The following is a 22,002-nucleotide window of genomic DNA, read 5'->3' on the forward strand; positions in this document are numbered from 1 at the left end:
TGGGACTAGAGAAAGTGGAGTTGAGAGACTGGGTGGAACATCAGCGGTCATTGGAGTGTGAGAGGCGTGCTGCTGAAAGGAAAATGGAAAAAGCTCGCCATGCAGTGCAGCTTCAAGCTGAGTGAGTGCATCATGAAGAAGAGCTATGCGTCCTCAAATTGCAGATCGCAGCTCGTGAAGCGCTCACAAGCGCTACTACTTTCGGCAGCATGACTCCTTCCGATGTTGAAGATATAAGTGAGGTTAATGCCTTGTCTTCACTGCCTCCAATAACCAAATCTTTGGGTTTTGAAACGGGCGACGAGGCGGCTCAAGGTTGCTTGTCGCGTGAGCAAACATTGTATGTTTTGCATGGTCACGACGCTCGCAACGTCGAAAAAGCTAATGCAAAAACTGCCCACAAAGATAAATCACAAGAGCGGAATTGTGACTCAGCACCAAAGCAGTCTTCTGATTTTGGTTGTTTGTTGGATTCGTGCACTTCTATCGAGGAGGCTGCTCCGCAAACGAAAGTTCATGTGAGCCCCGTCTTCCATGACACAAAACAAGACGCAACTTTGTACTCTGGTATAATCAGCGACACAGATTGCCAGCAAAGTCACCCAGACAATCTCTCTCAATCTAGGAGAGTGGACTCATCCATGAGTTCTAAGGAAATGCCTACTATCCAGTCAATGACCCTAGTGGTACATGATGTAAGCGTGAGCAGCCTATCTCAACAGCTTATGATAAATTCAACATGTGAGGTGAACCGAAGGTCTATCAATGAATCGCCTGTAAGTAATAATCAAGCGCGTAGTCACTCACATTCAAATGTGAACGGAGACGAGCAGACAGATGTCCCGAACCTTCCACTGAATCACCAAAAAGTTAATTCAGGCAATTAGACAGCTCGTTTCCATTCTAAGATCGCACAAAGATCTGCAATACCTGGTAATCGTTTTGTGCAAGGTTATACCACACACATAGGAGCGGCTGACCTCACACGACACAGCACATCTGGCGTTGCTTGGCGTGCGCGGTTAACACATGAAAGACCGATAAGTAGGATTGAGACATCCGCGGTTCGGTTAATTTGGGAGCGGGTAACATAATTCAGTATACCTGCACCGGCATGCTCTACTCTGGACTCTGACAAAGATGTGAACGGTTTTTCGTGTTTCTTGGACACTATTACTTTGTGCCATCGTGATTGCCGCGCACAGTACTGCAGTTTTTTTTATTAGAGCTTTGGATTGTGAGACCTCTCGATTTCTTTTGTGAGAACTTTGGCTTGTGTTCCAAAGTCTCCACGTGTTTCTGATCACTGTGGAAACTTGAATTGTTTGAAAACCAAGAACTTTTCTTGAACTATTCGCACGTGCCTGCACTCATGCGCACCCTCCTCCTATGTTGTTTAGAATAGTTGCGGGCAACTATCTTAAGTGGGGGGCCCTTGTGATGATGTGGATAGTGGCGTGTGGCAGTGCCAAAACAAAGTGCGTGACAAGCCAGCTTGAAGTGTTGGTGATTGTATGGCAGCACCAAGAAGGGCATTGGTGATGATCATAATAGGAAGAAGACCACCACGTGCCATGAACAAAGAAGTGGAACGAGAGCACGCAGAGCGTGAGAGCGAGCGGCAGCCTCGAACGCAAGCTCGGAAAACGGCGCTTCAAGGCTCGGGTACCGGCGACCGGGTGTCCAGCTGCCGTGCGGACCTGGTCGGAGATCCAGTTCGTGGCTGGGCCTTTCTGCGCGCCAGCGGCCTGCTGTGATAGCGGCCTGGTGCAGTGCTTCCTGCTTGGACCGGGACGCCTGAGCTACCAGCTACCAGCCTGCTGAGCGAGCCCGAGGACTGGCGACCGGGCGTCCTGCTACCGTGCGGACCTGGTCGTGGATCCCGCTCGTGGCTCTGCTCTCCTGTGTACCAGCGGCCTGCTGTGATAGCGGCCTGGTGCAGTGCTTCCTGCTGGCCACCGGGGCGCCTGAGCTACCTGTCCGCCGACCGAGCCCGACGTTACAGCGGCCGAGGCGTTACAGGCCAGGCGTTACTGGCCAGCTACAGCAGTGGCCTGGTGTTCTACCGGCCTGCTGTTTTCCTCTTGCTTCCGCGTCGCGACAAGGTGCGGCGCGACAGCAGCGACGTAGCCACAACGACGCTCCACCGTCACAACCACCGTCACGGGCACCGCAACGACGATGCACACGGGCGAGTGTTGAAGCATGAGTGATAGGCACGTGCTTTATATGGAAGGACAACTTCCGAACTATAGGCCACGTACATGTGTATGTAAATCGTCTGTATCCTGTTAGCGTGTCTGTTAAAGTCTGTGTTTCGTGTAGCAAGCTCCCGTCTGCCGTGTCATTATTAAAGGATCCTGGGCCCAACTGGGAAACCGGCAAGTTTGTCGTTGTTTTCCCCATCACAGTGGGCATGACCCCACGAGATGCTGGGTTGTCCGTACTCTTAGGCGAACTGGTCATTGTAGTGGGAGGTGAAGTCACTTCGGGGTGTGCCGGAGTCTGCGGAGCCGTGGGGGGTTTGACTGCGGCATGGTCGCTCGGTTCACTTTCTGATGGACGTGGAACTGGATGCGAGAGCGCTGCGGTCTTGTGGTCCGTGCCCGAAGGCACCGGAGGTGTGGAAGGAGCTCGCTCCGCTGGACGGATTCGGTGTTCAGGTCTCTCCACGTCGTACGCTCTGGTAGATGTGTCGGCATGTACAGACCGAAACTGGTTGTGCACTTTCACCACATACGTCACCTAAGGAGGTTTAAAAAAAAACTTCTGGTGTGGCGGTGCCTGCTATTGTTTACACGCAGGGGTGACGCCAGCGCTTGCCCTGAATTCACCTCTGAAAGAGTGCCGCGCAGGCTGCAGTTCGCGCACTCCTTAAGTGCTTTTGTTGTGCGAATGTAAACGCTAGGGTAATTGTACAATAAAAGGTCGTTGTTTCTAGCTGAAATATTATATTTGGCGGAGTGTTGATATCAAGATCTCTAATACAATGTGCCATGGCATTTAGGTTTCTTCCTAAAACCAGCGAAACAAAGGCATCTATACAATAGGATCTTTAGAGCGAAATTAGCCATCTTATACATGAAGGAGGCGAAAGGAAGGTGTTTTGTGTATTCCACTAATCCCTGGCGTCGCTTCGTGCCCTGAGTAAGATGGCGGCGGCCTGGCTTCACTTTCGAAGCGGCATTGCCACTCCAGAAGCTTTTTATTGCGATAGCAATTATATGGACACTCCAAAGCAGATTTCTGCCGTCGCCGTCGCCGTGAGGTTCCGTATGACGTTAATGGAGATGAAATCGTCGCCGCGCGCCGCCGAACGCTGTATGTGCGAGTGAAAGGGCGCGAGGGACGCGCGCTTTCACGGGGAGTGAACGCACGGCGGAGAACAAACGCACGTTCTGTGCCGTGCACCCTTAAGGGCTGCCGAAGTAGGCGTCTCTTTCCTCCTTTACAATCACCATATATGTAGAGCAAACGCGCCTTCTTCTGACGCACGAAAGGCCGGGGGGGGGGGGGGGGGGGGCAGGGAAGGGAGGCGACGTTTAGCTGCGGCACCAAGTGCCTATTTATATCAGAGGCTCCGGCAACAGTCACCAACGGCGCACGCATTTTGTGCGAACGCGGGCAAAACGCCGACGGCGTCGACAACAGTTCTGTGTGTTGCCGGTGCTGCTGCACGTCCAAGTTTGTACAGCGGATAAAACTACTATCCTTACTCCGTATAGCTCTCTACTAAGTTGCTATCGCAATTGATGCTTCGCCCTTCGGGTGAAACTGCGACAACTTTTTTTTAAACCTCCTTGACGTCACCGCGCTGACCACTTAAGTCACCACGGCCTCCTGCCATGACACCGGTTCTCCGCGCAAAGTTTTCACGTAGACGCGGCCACCAACACGAAACACACGTTCAGCACCCCGCATCTTGTCACACTGTTCTTTCACACGCTCTTGCTTATCCCGCATAGCTTGACCAAAATCAGGTTTCAATTAGGAGCGTTTTGTGCGCGGTTGCCTTTTCAAAAAGTGGTCGCAGTTTCACCTGAAAGGCGAAGCATCAATTGCGATAGCAAATTTGTAGAGAGCTATACGGAGTAAATGATAGTAGCTTTATCAGCTGTATAAACTTGGACATGCAGCAGTACCGGCAACACGCAGAACTGTTGTCGACGCCGTCGGCGTTTTGCCCGCGTTCGCTCAAAATGCGTGCGGCGTTGCTGACTGGTGCCGGAGCCTCTGAGATAAATAGGCACTTGGTGCCGCTGCTAAAAGTCACCTCCCTTCTCTCCCTCTCCCCTACAGCGCCTTTAGCGCGTCGGAAGAAGGCGCGTTTGCTCTACATATATGGTGATTGTAAAGGAGAAAAGAGACGCCTACTTCTGCAGCCCTTAAGGAAGCACGGCGCAGAACGCGCGTTTGTTTTCCGCCGTGGGTTCACACCCCGTGAGAGAGCGCGTCCCTCGCGCCCTTTCACTCGCACATACAGCGTTCGGCGGCGCGCGGCGACGATTTCATCTCCATTGACGTCATACAGAACCTCACGGCAACGGCGACGGCGACGACGATGGCGACGACGACGGCGACGCCGACGGCAGAAATCTGCTTTGGAGTGTCCATATAATTGCTATCGCAATAAAACAACTGTGCAGGCGATTACCCTGTGACACTGCTGGGAGTGTTTCGATACACACAAAGAAATTTGTTAACTCGTACTTAAAAAAATTACAGCAGATACACGAGGTGAATGATGATGAGTGGGCGAAGCTCCGGAGGGAATCATCGGATCTCCCGCTTAAGGGGACGCTAGCACAAACGCGTTAGAAACGTGCAGTACTCTCTAGTAAGGGGGAGCGGCCACAGCGTCTTACGCAGCCATTTACACCGCGTTTGCCGACGCCATCACATGACTTCTGAGAGAGTATACCCCCCGTATTCATAAACGCTCCTCAACTTGAACTTGACTTGCCACCGCTTTGGGCAGCGCGTTCGAAACGCGTTGAAGGTAAGGTGGAGAGGCCACAGCGTCTTACACCAGCTTCTTACACGGGCCGTAACGCGCTAGCACAAACGCGTTAGAAACGCGCTATAAACGCGGCCTTTCGTTAATGTTTGGTATTTATAGCCATCGTGGTGCGTTTGTCCATGTCCGCTTCGTGGCGTAGTGGGCTAACGCCACGCGCTCGGAAGCGAGGGGTCCCTGGTTCGATTCCGCGCTACGGACACAACTTCGGAATTTTTTTCTCATTTTTCTCAGACTGGTTACACACTACTACTACTACTACTACGGGGACGGAACGGGTGCCGCCATAAGGAGCTTCGCCCCTAAAATGAACTGCCACTATCCGATTAGTTCTCTTCCAGAACTTGTTTTAGCAATGCTCGCTTGATAGTCTGCACCATGCGTTCTGCCATTCAGTATCATGCCATTCGATGCGGCATGATACTGAGGAATGCGAAAGTGTTTCACACCATTAGCCGACAAGAAGTCGGCAAATTCGAGGGACGTGAACTGCGTTCCGTTATCGCTCACCAATGTTTCTGGGAGTCCATAAGCGGCGAATGCTCCTCGAATTTTTTCAATTGTCTTACCCCCGTATTCTTAAACACGCCTTCACTCAACGCTTCTCCTCGACTTAGCCAAGTCGAGGCGACGAGCGTTCCTTCACTCAAGGCGTCGTTGCGTTTCATGAACGCTACTTTAGATTTCCTCCGCCAAGGAACGCCTTGAAAATGCGCCCTTGGCTCGAGTGAAGTGCACCAACCGAGAAAAGCGTCTGATACCGAGGCTATTCTTAAATGCACTTAGCAAAATCCCAATTATTTAAGACATATATGTGTTTCCGTTAATTTGGCTTCGTTATCAAATGAGAACACGGCGCAATGCACAAATGTAGCTCGGCAGCGCTGCCACTGTTACCGTTAGACTGATAGGTCAAGCGGGAGCTGTGTTTGAGGTCTGGCAACGATCGCACCCCAGCAGCTGAGCATGGCGCATGGATGAGAAACAAGAAAATTTCGGCCCGCATTTGTCTGCTGCTCATTATAGTTTGCGGTTCACGTTGCAGTTGTTAATCGTGGTTATTATGGATGATATTGTCCATGGGTGTACTGTGATCGAGCCGGATTGACTTCGAAGGAGGCAACGCATGGAACGGCCGATGGGCAGCTTTGTTTAACTTCAAGACCATGTTCTTATGAAAGCTTTCTGAAAGCAACAGGACAAAAAATAAGGGTGAGTGAGCAGTTTCTGCATGGAAGCACATTACGCTGTGGCGGTTCTCGTGAAGTTGCCGCCGCGATATCAATAAAACGTGTCCGATGTATCCAAGCATGCCTGGCTCCAGTTGCTCATGCTGCGGGCATTAGCATCCGAAGTATACTATTCGAGGCAGCATAATATTTTTTTTTGCATTGGAGCTTGTGGGAGATTCGGCGCGACAATCTGTTGTAGGTTCAGCTGTTTAAACATAAATGCACAAGGCGCTTCGCGCATGTGTCCGATGATCATTCCAGTATGGCGTAACAAATCTTTCAGTTGAGAAGAAGCAGTTGTAGTATACATGTGGCAGAATGCATATGGATGAGTGCGTAGCTCCGGCAGTTTTAAGGAAACACGTTTTGCAGTCCTGTACTTTCTTTTAGAAGCCGTGGTGGTTAGTCGGTTTGTTCAAATTGTAGCACATATCGTCAATGAACCAGCACAGGTGCCTGCATTTCCAGTGCTTCCTCACTTGACATATACGCTACGCAATCTTTTATTCTTCCGAAAATTCACTTGTCAGTAGTTCATTACCAGTATTAGTGTTTTTTCGTCTTACCTTTTTCAATGTGCTGTGTCGTAGCATCTCCTGCACGTTCTATAAACTGTGCTTTCAAGTTCACGCAACGGCCACATTTTTTTTTTAGTTGTGCTATGTCTTTTCATTTCAGTAGCTTAGGTGCACCGAACTTAGCGTGCGTACGCCCTATGTACATATCATTTTTGGCATTATGCTGCAGGATGCGGGCCTTGAAAACACCAGCTGATGGAAAAAAATCAACCTCTGTGTTGCATGGTAAGGAATGTGACTGACGTTAAAGCATCGATAGATACGGTGCCTGCCTCTTGCAAATGCGCCATGTCGCTTCCCTGAAAGAACCTAGGTGCTGCGGAAGTACTTTACTGATCAGCCCGGTAGTTAGTCTGTGCTTATTTTTCATACTTATCATTAATAATATATGTTATGTCTGGCAACATTGACAAAATGGTGAAATGCACGCCGTGCTATTTAAAACCGCAAACATAAAACAGCTATGCCGTAATGAAATGAAACTCATATTTCATTCCTCTTCAACAGTCGTATATTATTGTTTTGAAGAGAATAGTCATGATTATGATGTGCGAAGTCATGAGTTGCTCATAATCTGTTACGGTTGAGACGTGAGCTTTTTTACTGCCCACAATTCGTAATGCAGCACTTTAGTATTTAGCGGAATGTTGAAGCTACTTTTGCATGAGCAAATGTACATCAAGAAATATGCCATAATTTTAATGGTTGACCTCAGCTTTGCTGAACTCATGGTAGTAATGCACTCTATACCGTATTTTTCATCAACGCCATTGTGACAGTCTGCATCACCATTTCGCCTGTTGTGGGATTCCACAAGACACGCTCTGTCCCTCGTCAATTACTGAAATTCTGCAAGCCTCACGGAAGACAACTGTGATCCGCATCGAATGGAACAAATTCATTGTTCCGGCCTTCATAATTAATCTTGAGCTGAAGATATAAACGGAGCTGAAACAGCGTATATTCTGTAAGTATTTACCACTGCATAACGTCGGTGGCCACACCCGACGGTATGCTACTGTCTAGAACACGGATAGTGTTTTATTCTAGACTAGCTTTGTGAGTAGTACTACGGCTTGTGTTTGTAGGATCAGAGTCCACGCTCTTTTTGCAATCCTATCAGAACACAAAAAGACGAGGATAATTTTAATTTATTGTTTCAGTGATTGACACTTGGATTGACAAGAAATAGTTCAGTGATACAGACTGCTTTAATAAATATGGCTTAAGAAAAGAAACCTTGATGAAAAATGCAGACTTAAGCTGCCAGGTGCCTATGAAGGCAGATGTATGTAAAATGCCTTTAGTGGTGATGTTTGAGCTGTTAGGATGTCAGAAAGGAGATCGAGGTTTTAGCCAAAATAGTGCGACGACTACAGTGCAGCAGGACACATTAACTAGACTCCACTCTTCTCCGCTTGCACACCAGCGCACGCGCAGCACCCTTGAAAAGGCAGTTGCTCTGCGTGGTTGCGTTGGCAGCCTGGTTCCTGCATAAGAGAAGGGGTCGGTTGTAAACATACAATGTTGTTAACGCACATAAAAACTAGCTTAGGTAGAGTATTCGTTTTCATCAGTCTACTTTTCGAAGTAAATACACTCGTTAAAGATTTTCATTGTGTTCAGGAAGCCGATTTTTTTTTACATTGATAAGCTCGGACTGTTTTCATTCATATTGGCAAAGATACAGTTTTAAGCTGGTCTGGCGTTTGCATAGCCAGACCGACATACAGCCATCTAACACTTACATAATGCACTCACTAAAAGCTGGAATGTGCGAAACAAATATATGTGACATATATCTGCTACCACTTGCTAGCGTTTTCTGTATTAGAAGCTGGGTCAACTACTACAGCTTTTTTACCACAATAAAGATAATGTAATGTACAAAAACTATCCTCTCTTGTATTGTTGCTCAATGTTTTGCATTGGAATAAAACATTACATTCCCTCTGTTTACGTGCAGGTATAATTATGAAAACAATTTCATGGTTGCTCACTTCCTCGCTGGGCTTGGATGTTCATAACAATCAGCTAATTAAACTGAATATTTTGAAGCAAGGCTCACATAATTATTGCCAACGACTGTAAATAGCAGCTACTGCCACACGTCCCACGCAAAATTATAGTATACTTTTTTTGTTTTCCCTAGAGCAACTAACTGCATGAAATTATAGAGAAACAGAAAAGTGAACACACCTGGTCGTTTTAGAGAAGCTGGCCTTGCTGTGGTGCGCTTCGCCGTCCTTGGAATAGCGTAGTAAGTGGTGCACCCGAGTACAAACCACTCAGGCGAAGCGAATTCCGGCGCTCGCGCAGCCAGACCCACATCCAGCAATCGAGCACACAGGCACACCCACTAACGGCAGGAATCTTCGCAGTTGTTTTCTTTTCATAGGTTCGAAGTCCGCCGCAGTTAAGTACCGCGGGCGAGAAACACGGCACTGGCGCTGATAGTAGTTTCGGAGCACTAGCTGGCAGTCTTCTTGACAGGACGGCCGGTCTGTCTCGGTGCCACAGTAGAATTACTCCGTTGCCGAAGCGCTCCAGACGATTGCACCAGTCCGTAAAACGATGCCCTAGAAGATGCGCAGCATCGTTAACGAAAGAAAAGCTGCGTAGACAACTGGCGTCCATCTGAAAAAGCCGATGAGGCGAGTGACAGATCACAACGCAGCCATGTTTGCGCACTAACTTCTCTCAAGGAGCGATTCAAGGTAGCTGCGGGGCTACCTAGAGATTCTCGAGTAAAACGCTCGAGCTTTCCTTCACTCAAGGCGCGTTTCGAGTGGAGGGCGCTTTGTGGAATGAAAATCCGCCCTCAAGGAGCATTTCGAGTGGAGGGTCGAGTCGAGGGGTGTTTGTGAATACGGGGGTTAGAGGCAGTCGTGGAAGTCATAGGCCACAATTCCACCCATTTCGAGTATGCGTCGACTCAGACCACAAACACATTCGCATCCTTTGCAGCAAAATCCACATGCACTCGCGACCAACATTTTGCCGGGTACGTGCACGGGTGCATGCAAAGCTACCATTTCAGCGGCAGGCTGAACTGCCTGACAAATCGTGCATCGTTGAACATACTGTTCGATACCCTGGTCCATTCCTGGCCACCAAACAATACTTCTTGCAAGCATTTTCATGCGGCTGGCCCCTGGGTGATCTTTAGCACTTGATCGCGAAGGGAATAGGGAATAATGACTCTCGAACCCCATGTGACACAGGTTTGTTAAAGCGACAGTTCCCACCGTCTGACGTAGTAAGGCTTCGGATCCTCTGCGCAGTCACTCGGCCAGCCATTCATTGTAAGTTCGTCCACGTGGGACAAGATTTGGTTCCTTTTTGAGGCCTTTGCTATCGCTTCCACGGTTCACGGAAGGCATTCGAATACTTCCAAACATTCGGATAGCTCTTCTATGCTGCAATCGATGCATGGTAGTCTCGACAGAGCGTCTGCCACCTCTACATTTTTTTTCTGCGTCGATAATTCAGCTGATATTTGTAAGCTGCAAGCGTCATGGCCTACCGTTGCAAGCGGGCCGCGGCTATGCTAGGCACTGGTCAATCTGGCCCAAGAATGCCTAAGAGCGGCTAGTGGTCTATGTACAGAGTGAACACCCTTCCGTTACAGGTAGCGGTGAAATTCCTTCAACCCAAAAATCAAGGCAAGGGCCTCGCGTTCACACTGCGCATAGTTTTTTTTTCTGCTGGTGTCATCGTTCGCGACGCATATGTGATCGGCCGCTCGCCTTCCGTCGTCTCGTGAAAGATAACCGCCCCGAGCCCGTACGATGACGCGTCACACAACATAGCGATCGGCTTTTCTACATCCTAGAAACTTAAGACGCGGGTGCTTGTTAGGAGCCTCTTCATCGCGTCGAAAGAGTAGCTGTGTTCCTTCGTCCAAAACCACTTTCCCCCTTTCTTAGGCGCCTGTAATGTGGCTCTGCGATTGTTGAAACGTTGTTCAGGAATTTTGCATAACAATTTAATATTCCCAAGAACGCCTTTAGTTCTGACTTTGTGGTAGGCTCGGGTGCTTGAAAGATTGCATTTTTCTTTGTTTCGCTCTGGTAGATTCCTTCGGCGTTTACCTTGTGACCCAAGTACGTCACGGAATCTTGGAAAAAACGGCACTTTCCTTCATTTAACATGATATTGTTATCACGTAACCGTGCCAAAAAACGCTGCAGTGTCTTTTGGCAATCAGCTGAGTCCGAACCCGCCTCGATAACATCCGATAACATGTTCGGTATGCCCCTTAATACTGTATCCATTAGCGACTGAAAGATTTCCCGCGCACTGGCCACCGCATACGGAAGGCGTTGGAACTCAAAAAGACCCAAGCTCGCGTTATTTGTCAGCAGTGATCTGGATTCCGGACTGAGAGGGACTAGTTGATACGCGGATGATAAATCCAGAACGCAAAACACCATTTGCAATGCTTGAGTACAAATGTTCTGCTCTCGGCAGTGGATAATGATCGGTTAACCGGGTTGATGGTTATTTTGTAGTCCCCGCAAATTCTGCAAGCACCATCGCTTTTCTAAATAGTCCCGATTGAGGTTGCCCAATCACTGTGAGGAACTTAATTGTTGATAAATGTGCTTTTCTCTACCATGCTCATTAGCTGTTTTTCTGCGGGCTCTCGTATTGCGAAAGGGACAGGTCTTGCGCGGCAAAACACTGGTGTGCACACTCATTCAACTTTCCCAAGTGCGCCCTTTTGCAGAAGCGAAGGCACTCAAAAGTCTGCGTTTCACGAGCATGGCTTACTCAGCTGCACAATGGCGACGTTGGGGTGTTTCTTGCAGGTCCGTCGAAGAACCCCGATGTTTGCGGGAATGCTTGTATAATCCCAGAGCAGGTGCAGCATTTCGTCTGTCACTCCAGCCGTTCGCACTGCCTAGCTGAGCCTGCAACACTCGCTCCTAGGCTACGCGGGCCGCCGACCTTCCTCATCGCCACATGAAGTAACCTAGACACCGGTTGTAATAACAAAGAATCAGCCTTTATTCTCCGCTGAGCAACTAATATAAATAGGGCCGGAGAGACGTCACCGGCCGCTACACATAACACCTTACGCGGTGACACACTGGGAGACCAAAAGCAGACGGCACTATCACCGCTCCCCGGCTGACGTGATCACGTTACCACAGCGAGGACCTGGGCTACTTGTTCATTCATGGCAAGTTAAACAAGTAGATACACAAAATAGGACGAGGTTGCGCTCTATCGGCCTATTTGGTGTATTTGTTTGTGTTGCTTGTCGTGATTAGTTTCACTCAGCACTGTTCACCTTGTACAAAAATATCTTTTCTGCGCATGCATTTTACTAAATTGCAGGTCAGCCAAGAGCTGTGATTACCTGAAAAAAATCGTGTGATTCATTTATACACCGACAAAATGCTGACCAAAACTCGTAGAACGTGGCGTTAGCATTTGAGCTAATTTGTAGCCAAGCTCATTGTAATTTACCAAGACGGTCAATGAACTCTTGTTTGTTAAGTTTTTTTAAGAGTTACCCGGGCCTTTGCAAAATCCTATTGAACGCAGAAGAATATTGATTAATGATCGGGTATGTTGAGTTTAACACTGCAATCGTCACATGAAATTAAATTGCAAAATACGAGGTCAATGAGGCTGCCAGAGAAAGTTCGGTAGGACCAAACTCACGATCACTGTCGACGGTAATGCGCTAGCATTGAACCAATATAGCCAAACAACGTATTCTCAATGTTGAAACGAGTTATATACGAAGCGTGTACTGCAGCGAGAGTCCTCCTTCGTGCTTCACTAAGAACACTCGGCGCCATCTAGTGCCATCCAGCCCCACCGCCACGAAGCATTTTCGGGACCTCCGAAATGCTTGGCGCGCCGGCGGGTGCGAATGTTGAGAAACGCGTCAAGCGGTAACCGGGCTTCTTTCTGGACCCGCTGCGCCATCTGGTGGCACTGCCGAGAAGTCCTCGCGTGGACTCCGAGACTAGAGGCGTGGCGCCCCGGTGCCTGCGAACACTGGGAATCGTTTCCTCGCACGCCACACAATAAGTGGCACAAACTCAGTGACCCAAATTGGCGAGATGGTCATTGAAAAGTGGCCCATACCCAGTGCATTCATGGCGCAGCTAACTAAATCATTGGCATGAAGACATTCAATGAAAAGCGGCACATACCAAGTGCCGCTCGGTAAAGAAACCTGACAAAATGTCGGGTCTCTGTCTTTGAGGAACTTTGGGGCGTGTGTTTGATTTCGCATAGCATCCGAAGAAATTGAAGGGATCTTTTTGGTATTGAAGAGCGACACATTCCCAGTAGCACTTACCTAGTTGTCTAAGTTGGCATCAAAGAGGCTCATTGAAGATAATTCCAGACCGACTGGGACATACCCAGTGCTCAAAGTCGGTGTCAGGGAGTTCCACTGAACAACGGTACCTACCCAGCCCCGCATCTAGTGGCCCATGTCGGCGTGAAAGAGCTTCGTTGAAGACAGGCACAGCAGCCTGATGCACTAACCATTCGATGACGGACTACCCTGTTACCTAGGTAGACGGAAAAATTGTTAGACAGAAACAGATACATAGATAAAAACATAGATACTGATATACATAGATAGCCACCGGGAAGTGCGCGAAGTATCCTAAGAATACTAACGCTGTACAGGAACACTGAAGAGAAAAATTATTTGTTTTGAGTGAATAAAATACCTTTCCATAATATTGTTACGTGTAGCTGATGGCCAAGGCTATTTACTATTCATTTAGACGGAAGCCAACGGAGGCCAACATGGCGACGCTAAATCAAGCAGGGAATGCGTCGTGTTCCTCCTCTTAAGTGCAGCCACACTGTGGCGGCTATTCCGTATCATCACCCCCGGCAGTACAAGCACCGGGCTCACAGGGCTCACAAGCGGCAACGTAACGCCGCACGGAGCGGGCGAGACCCCTCCAAAAGAAGCGACGGCGTACATGGTCAAATGTACGCGAGACGCCAAGAGAGCGTCGTGAAGTTGGCAGAGGACAGTCGAACCCAGGTGTGATGGGATGGCGAGCAGAAGGTCCGGGCCGTAGGGATCAAAATTACTGCGGTATAATGGCCCCTTCTTGAGGAGAAACATCCCGAGAGAGGCGTCACCAGGCGTTGACTCCAGCTGGCCGATGAGGACTCGTAACGAAGGATCGCGGCATTCCTCGTTGCCGTTTTGAAGCAACTCTGACACAGAGAAAACGAACGCGATGGCGTCCGCATTCGCCTGATCTTCCACGGGATAGCGCGACAACCAATCTGCATCCTGGTACAAGCGTCCCGTCTTATATCAGCTTGCGACGGCCATTCCCCTAGATTTTCTAAATCGTCGACGTATGTGTACCAATCATTGACGCGGGTTCTATCTCGCACTTCAAGCTTGTTATGGACCTTCGTCATAGCCGTCTTCCAGACTCCGAGACGAGCCAAACAGTTCAAGGTGTTGCATCGCACTTACCACCCTTGCGTCTTGGACAAACTCATGCCAAAGTGTGCCCTTCGTGGTCCCCACTTCTATGTCAAATGTGACAGACTTCTAACCATAGGTTCGGGGGAGCGAACCATTGACTGGCGGTTTTGGCGCTCCTCCAGCGCAGGAGGGGTTGCGCATACCTCAGCACCTGTGTCGCCGGGGTATCAGATCTTGGTGACGCAGTAGGCAACATCGAACAGGCGCCTACTGGCGCCAGTATATGGCCCTAGCCGCCTTCAGTGCATGGCCAGGGCGCTTCCCGCAAAGGCACAAAACTGGCGGCACTGTCGAGCGCTGTCGCCGTTCCGGTCGTGAATGAGCACACGTTGCGAGACCGACTTGGCGATGTCTCGATTGCGGCTCTGGCATCGAGGTCGTGGCGCGCTGCGATGTTGGTCTACCTTGAGTGAACTCAGCAAGCGGCCAGCGGGTCGACTTTGAAGATAAACAGGTCGTTATCGTCAAGGACAGGGCCCAACCGTGGTCTCTCGATGGCAGAGACTATAAGCGCACCCACCTCCATAATTTTGTCGGCTATTTGTGCGAACGAATCGAGGCATTCCGAGGAGGACACACTCAAGATCATGCAGACCTGCTGCGGCAGTCGCTGCAGGAAGAGCTTGCGCAGGATCGATGTGTCAGTGAAGCTATGCGGTCTACATTAGATGCAACATGCGACACAAGAGATCCGTAGGTTTGTGGTCACCGAGTTCCTCCGCCGTGAGCAGGTGCTGCAACCTACGCTGTTCTGACTCGGTTGTGCGGCGTATTAGTTCCGCCTTAGGGGTGTTGTACGACTTGGCAGCAAGTGGAGAGCGCAAAATATCTCTGATGATGTTAATGATAGCATGTGGCAGTGCCCCGATGACGCGGTCGTATTTTGCTGTCTGTGACGTCACCCGGTGTCGGAGGAAAAGCGGTTCGACGCTGAGAAACGAGAGTTCCGAGTCCGGCTGCAACAACTATGTTAAGAGCTGCGATGACAGGGTCGGGCACCGTGGGCTGCGGCGTCGCGTCTTTGTTGGGGTCGGTCTTCATACCATGCAGGAGTGGGTAGGGCCTCGAGGCTTGATGAGGTTTCCACCGACGAGAAAATCCATGGATGTGGGGTGCGACCATCGGGAGGGGCGAGCACATGGCGCGTCTAGGACATGGCGCGTCCGACGTCTAGGAGCCACCATTTTTGTGTTCCTTTCTTCCGAACGGTGAGTGTCGGTGTATCGTTTGGCGCTGTTGGGCCATCCACACAGTCCGAGCGTAACAGGAAAAATCATGTCACGTTTATTGTACAAGGCTTTATATATATGCATGGATCGGTAGAGGGCAACTCAAAGATGACTTGTACTGATCGACACATGTAGTACATGCCGTAGCGATGTCATGCGATTCAGTCGAGAAACGTCCGAGGTCACCACTTGTGGAAAGGCGTGACGCCATCTCCTTCCCACATCTTTATTTCAGCTGTAGCTCGAACGAAGGCGACCACGAGCCCGGTGTACTGATGTCGAGCTACCCGGATGTTATCATCACGTGCCACCTGGCCCGAGCATGCGGATGCGCAGCCTCATTTTCCTGAGTACCGGCTCACCATAAGCTTTTCTGGTGTACGGGAACGCCTTGGCAAAGGGGCTTCGCTAGAGAAACGATCTACCGTAAACCCTGCGATCGCTGGAGTGTCCGGAGTTACGATTCGCACCCACAACGTCCACCCTCACCGGGTGGACCGCTGCGCTACTTTCTGTATCTGGCAAATGGCGTCGCCATTTTTGTGGTGGCCAACGGAAAATGAAGTACATTTTGCGGTTTCGGTTCGGTCTTTGGAACCTACAAATAATGCAAATAAAATTATGGAATTATGTGCAGAAAAAATTGTTTTCTCATATTTTCTCTTTCGGGCGTACTTATTTTATTTACTGACTTCTTTCATTGCGCCAACGGGCGGCGCTATCACGGTTGTGGCTTCGGCTCTCGTATTTGCTCTCATTCTGTTCCTCTGCTCATGGCACTCACTGCACTGTGCACGTTTTGCCGTCTACTGTGCGTGAAAGATTTTGTTTCTGTATCGGCCAGTGGTTCCAGCAAAGTAAGGTAAGCCGAAGGCCACAATGCGTTCTACGCAGCTCTATGGTGGGCCAAAAAGCAGACGGACAGCAGTACCCCTTTTTTCCACTTCCCCTATTCCCTATTACCCCTATTCCCATGTCCCTAGTACCCCTATTCCACTGAATACAAAAGGTAAGCATGCTTCTTGTGCAGTAGCGAATAGCCATGAACCTTACTCAAACGCCTACAAGAAGAAAGGAAGGCTCTTCCATTCATGGTATATATGTCTGTCGTGTGTAAAAAAAATCACCGCATATCCATGAAGTGAATGATGATGAGTGGGCGAAGCACCGGGGGCTCATTCGGGTAACCGTGAATCCCCCGTACATGCGAAAGCGCGAGAGGCGATGGAAAACGCCAGAAGCGTTCTCTACCTGAGGTTGGTGCATGGTGCAAGAATAATAAAGAGAGGTGCTGACATTATCCCCACAACGCGCGCGAAAGCGCCGCCCGCTCGCGTCCAGATTATGTTCGGCCCGGTTACAGCTCGGTCGGCACTGTCGTAGAGGGCGCTGCGGAATGCGGTCCCATCGGCTTCACTCTCACGAGTGAAGCCGACGGGAGCGGACGTGTCGAGTCGAGGTGCCATTTCAGCGCAGCAGGAGCAGCGTGCCAAAGAGATAAGTTTTGTTATTTTATATTTCACTTTTTGGTTTTTTTAGGAGGGTTAGCTTAGCCAAGCAATCTTTATAAATTATTTTAAGGCTTTCTCACTTTCTTGGTCTTCTCGCTTAGATAAAAGTAGGTAAAGAAATTTTTTTTTCCCACATCTACGCCTTGTTAGTACGAGATGATGGTTGGTACTAGGGGGAACCCACGCGTGCGTTGTTCTGAGTGCGAGCGTTCCTACGCGCTGGAAGAAACGCGGTTTAAGTCAGCACGCGGAGCGAATGGTGCAGATTTTATCTGTAGGATGTGTGTGCTAGGGTCGCGGCTAGACCGCCTAGAGCAAGACAAAGTTAGCTAAGCGGGTTGGAAAGCTAGAAAAGGAACTTGAAATCGAGCAGAAGCAGAGGAAGGAGGCAGAAGAAAAGCTAGCTAACGCAGAAATCCAGCTGAGCGCCACCATTCTGCAAAGCAATGATGAACGCATCGAGGCGAGCACCGCGAACGGAGCTGGCTCCGATGCGAGTGCAGAGACAGCCGAACCCGCCACGCCGGGAAGCAGTGGCGGAAACGTCAGTGATAATCACGAAGGGGATACCACTGACGCGGCCGGGGAAGAAAACAAAGCCAAGGGCAAGGATAAGAAAGGAGGGGAGGGCATTGTGACTTCGGGGGCAGCTTTCGGCGGTGAGGGGGAAGGAAAGCGTCGAGTTGTCTTTGTTGGGGATTCCAACATGCGTAAAGTAGAACCGGCGATAGCAGAGAGGGTAGGGGCAGACGAACGAGTCCAGGTTAGCGCGCTTCCCGGAAAGCCGATTAGAGAGGTGATAGCGAAGGCCAAGGAACGCATGTGGGACACAATGGAGGAGAGACACCTAGTGGTGATAATGGGCGGAGTGATTGACGTACTGAACGGACGAGGAGCAGGAATCACAAAGCAAATAGCCAAAGGGGTCACCGACCTGCGGAATGTTTCAAAAGAAGTACAAATCGCGGTGTGCACGGTGCCAGAGGTTGAAAGGCAGGGTTATAAAATTGAAAGGGCAGTTCTTGCAGTAAACAGGGAAATTTGGACTCTAGCTAAAGCAATGAATTTTACGGTCATTGACATCAACCGAGAAGTGCACCGAGCAGGCCGCGAAGGCGCTTTTGTGCGTGACGGGATACATTTTAGTGAAAGTGTAGCAACACCGGTCGGAAGTCGATTCGCGGCACGAGCTGTAGCTTTTTTAGGCGGGCCCCAGGCAATCAGGAAGCAGGATTGAGTATTGAACATAGCGAAACACCAGTAAAGGGCAGAATTAGGCGACCAGGAGTCAGGAAAAGACGCAGAAAGGATAAGAATAGAGAAGGTAAAATTTGCTACATTAACATGCAGGGTGGTCGTAAGCAGGAAAAATGGCTGGAAATTCAAACGCAACTGAATGATGAAGCGATTAGCGTGTACGCCTTGACCGAAACGCATCTACGAGATTTGGAGCAGCCGCCTGTTATTGACAACTTTGTATGGGAAGGGTGCAACAGAATGACCGGGTCAAGGAAAGGCGGAGGCGTAGGCGTACTAATTAGGCGAGGTCTGAAGTGGCGAAGGGTAAACGAGACATGTAAAGAGCATTTATGGATTAGTGGTACATGGCAAGGTAAAAAGACGTGGCTGGGAGTAGCTTACCTATGGACAGGTAGTGATAGCAGGGAAAAAAATAAGGAATTGGTCGATTGCATTAGAAGCGATATTAATGAGTTCAGTAACTCGGGCCAGGTGATATTAGTGGGAGATATGAACGCGCACATGGACGATTTAGACGGATATACTGATTACAACGGCTCTCTAGTGCTGGATTTGTGTGATGAACAGAACCTTATAGTAGTTAACAGGGAGAATAAGTGTCATGGACAGGTAACGTGGCAATGCGGAAACAGGCAGTCATGTATCGACTACGCCTTAGTCTCAGAAATGGTCTACGAACAACTGGAACAAATGATAATAGACGAAAATGGAAAAAATAGCCTGGGAAGCGATCATAGACGTTTAGCATTAAAGTTTGGGAGAGATACCAGCGCAGAACATGAACCAATAGCCTCAGAGTTTTTAAAAATGAATGACGAGCAAATAACAGAGATCGCAAACAACATAGAGAAGAAAATTGAGGCTTTTCCTACAGCAGTCTGGGAATATAAGGAACTGGTGGAGGTTATGCAGCATGAAATAAGGCGGACACGGCAATACAATTGTTGGATTGGAAAGAGGAAACCACGTAAGTGGTGGAACAAGGAAATTAAACAAGCTATAGAAGAGCGTAAAGAGGCATCTAGGGTTCATCGAGAAGCCAAAAAGTTGGGATTACAAGAAGAAGAGGTGCTCCTTAGATGGAATACATACAGAGAAAAGAAAAGGGTTGCGAGTGAGCTCGTGCAAGAGAAAATTAAATGCGCAAGTGAACGTTGGGTGCATAACATTCACAAAAGAGACAAAGGCGCCCCAAAAAGATTCTGGAACCATATAAAAGCACTCGGAGCTCCAACTAGAAACTCGCAAACGGCTATAAGGGATGAAGACGGTAACATCTATGAAGGCGATGATGCGCTGCGGTACATCACAGACGTTATCAGGCATAACTTCGGTACGAGAAAAAGTGTAGTTCAGACAACAGATCCAGCAACAACAGAGAGGCTTGAGAGATCAAAATTCAGCATAGAAAGCTTCTATTGGAAAAAGGCAGCAGAAAATGTCCCTAACAACACGGCAGCAGGACCCGATGAAATCCCAATACAGCTAATCAAAAACCTCGGTCCAAAAAGCAAGGCACTGCTGACTAATGCCATAGAGCAAGTGATTAGAACAAAGAATATTCCCGTTGGATGGCGTGAAAGCAAGATGAATCTCATCTACAAAGGCAAAGGAGATAAGGATAAGACGAGCTCGTACAGGCCAGTTACAGTAACGTCGGTGATATATAGAATGGCAATGCAAGCCATAAAATTAGAACTGTCGAAGTGGGTGGAGGAAAACGGTGTATTGGGGGAACTACAGAATGGGTTCAGGCCAGGCAGACGCTTAGAAGACAATATGTTTGTACTAACTCAGTGCATAGAGATTTCAGTAGCTCAGAAAAGACCTTTATGGGTAGCATTTCTAGATATTAAAGGAGCTTATGACAACGTAGACAGGGAATTGTTGTGGGATATTCTTCAATACGAAGGCATAGATGACGATTTCGTGGAGCTGCTGAGGGAGATATATCGAGACAACCAAGTACAAGTGGCATGGGAAGGCCGAAAAGGAAATGAAATGGTGGGAATTCACCAAGGATTGAAGCAAGGATGCCCTCTGTCACCATTGTTGTTCACGCTTTACGTCAAGGGCATAGAAAGACGACTGGAAAACAGCGAATTAGGTTTTGATTTATCCTACATGCGTAATGGACAAATGGTGCAACAGAAGGTCCCTGGATTGATGTACGCAGACGACATTGTGCTACTAGCGGACAATAAAAAAGATTTACAGATACTTGCGAATATCTGTGGGAACGCAGCGACAAATCTAGGCCTTAAGTTTAGCACAGAGAAATCAGGGATTATGATCTTTAATGAACACACGAGTAACTTCGTGGTGTCAATTCAACAGCAAGTAATACCCATAGTGAAGCAATATAAGTACCTCGGCGTACACATAAACGAAGGAAAGAATTACTCAAGCAACCACCAAGATAATCTGAAAATAAAGGGGAAGCGGAATGCAGCATTAATGAAACACAGAGCACTGTGGGGCCACAATAAGTATGAGGTGGTGCGTGGAATCTGGAAAGGAGTAATGGTGCCAGCGCTAACATTCGCAAATGCCATTATATGCTTAAAATCGGATATATTGGCGGGTTTAGGAAGTTAACCAAAGATCAGTAGGCCGGTTGGCTTTGGGAGCACACGGTAATACGACAAATGAGGCAGTGCATGGAGACATGGGTTGGGCCTCTTTTGAAGTCAGAGAAGCACAAAGCAAAATTAGTTTTGAAGAAAGGCTCAGGAACATGGATGAAAATAAATGGGCGGCTAAAGTGCACAAGTATCTCTACATGAAAAGCGTGGACACAGAATGGAGGAAGAGGTCAAGGAAGTTGGCAACCAAGTACAGGATAATCGAAACTGTAAATAGACAACCAGGGGTCATCAGAAAGAAAGTGAGAGAAATAGAGACCGTGAATTGGATGCAAAGAATGGAAACGAAAAGGACAATGGAGATTTACAAGAATGAGAAGAAAGAAATTAGAAGGGAAAATCTGTACGATAACACAAAGGGCAGTGCCTTGCTATTTGAGGCTCGAGCCGGTTGCCTAAGGACGAAAACATATCGGAACAAATATTCGGAACTAGATGAGACATGTGTATGCTGCAGTAAAGATCCAGAGACCACTCAGCACATCCTAATGGAATGCGACGGGATCCACCCAGCGAGAACCGTAGGTAACGTGCAACTCCCAGAAGCGCTTGGGTTTAAAGTGGAAGGAAACATAAACAGATCAGCCGTAGAGATCAGCAAGAGACGATTAGAGTACTGGTGGAAAAAAAGCAGGGAAAAGTTTATCAAAAAAAGCAGGGAAAAGTTTATCTCTTAAAATCATAGGCAGCGGTACAAGCTAAATTTTTGAAAAAGGTATACAAAAATGCGAGATAAAGAACATGTGTAGTATACCTGATTAAATCAAGCAGGCTAGGTGACTGTTTGTCGCCGCCCCGTTTCAAAGGGGATGCCAATAAATCATCATCATCATCCATAGGGTGCCTCGATGCCAGCGCCGCCGTTCAGGGTGGTGGCATCTTTTGACCGCCCCCGTGCCGCCGCTTTCTCGCTGCGACGCCATCTTGAATCACAGCGAGCGGTTGCGATTGCTTGGCGCCGGTGCTCAGTTCGAGACACAGTGCGCGCGGATGTAGTAGTATGTGGTTATTGGGGGAAAATGAAAATATAAGTGC

Source organism: Dermacentor silvarum, chromosome 7, assembly GCF_013339745.2.
Source record: "Dermacentor silvarum isolate Dsil-2018 chromosome 7, BIME_Dsil_1.4, whole genome shotgun sequence".
Taxonomy (NCBI): domain Eukaryota; kingdom Metazoa; phylum Arthropoda; class Arachnida; order Ixodida; family Ixodidae; genus Dermacentor; species Dermacentor silvarum.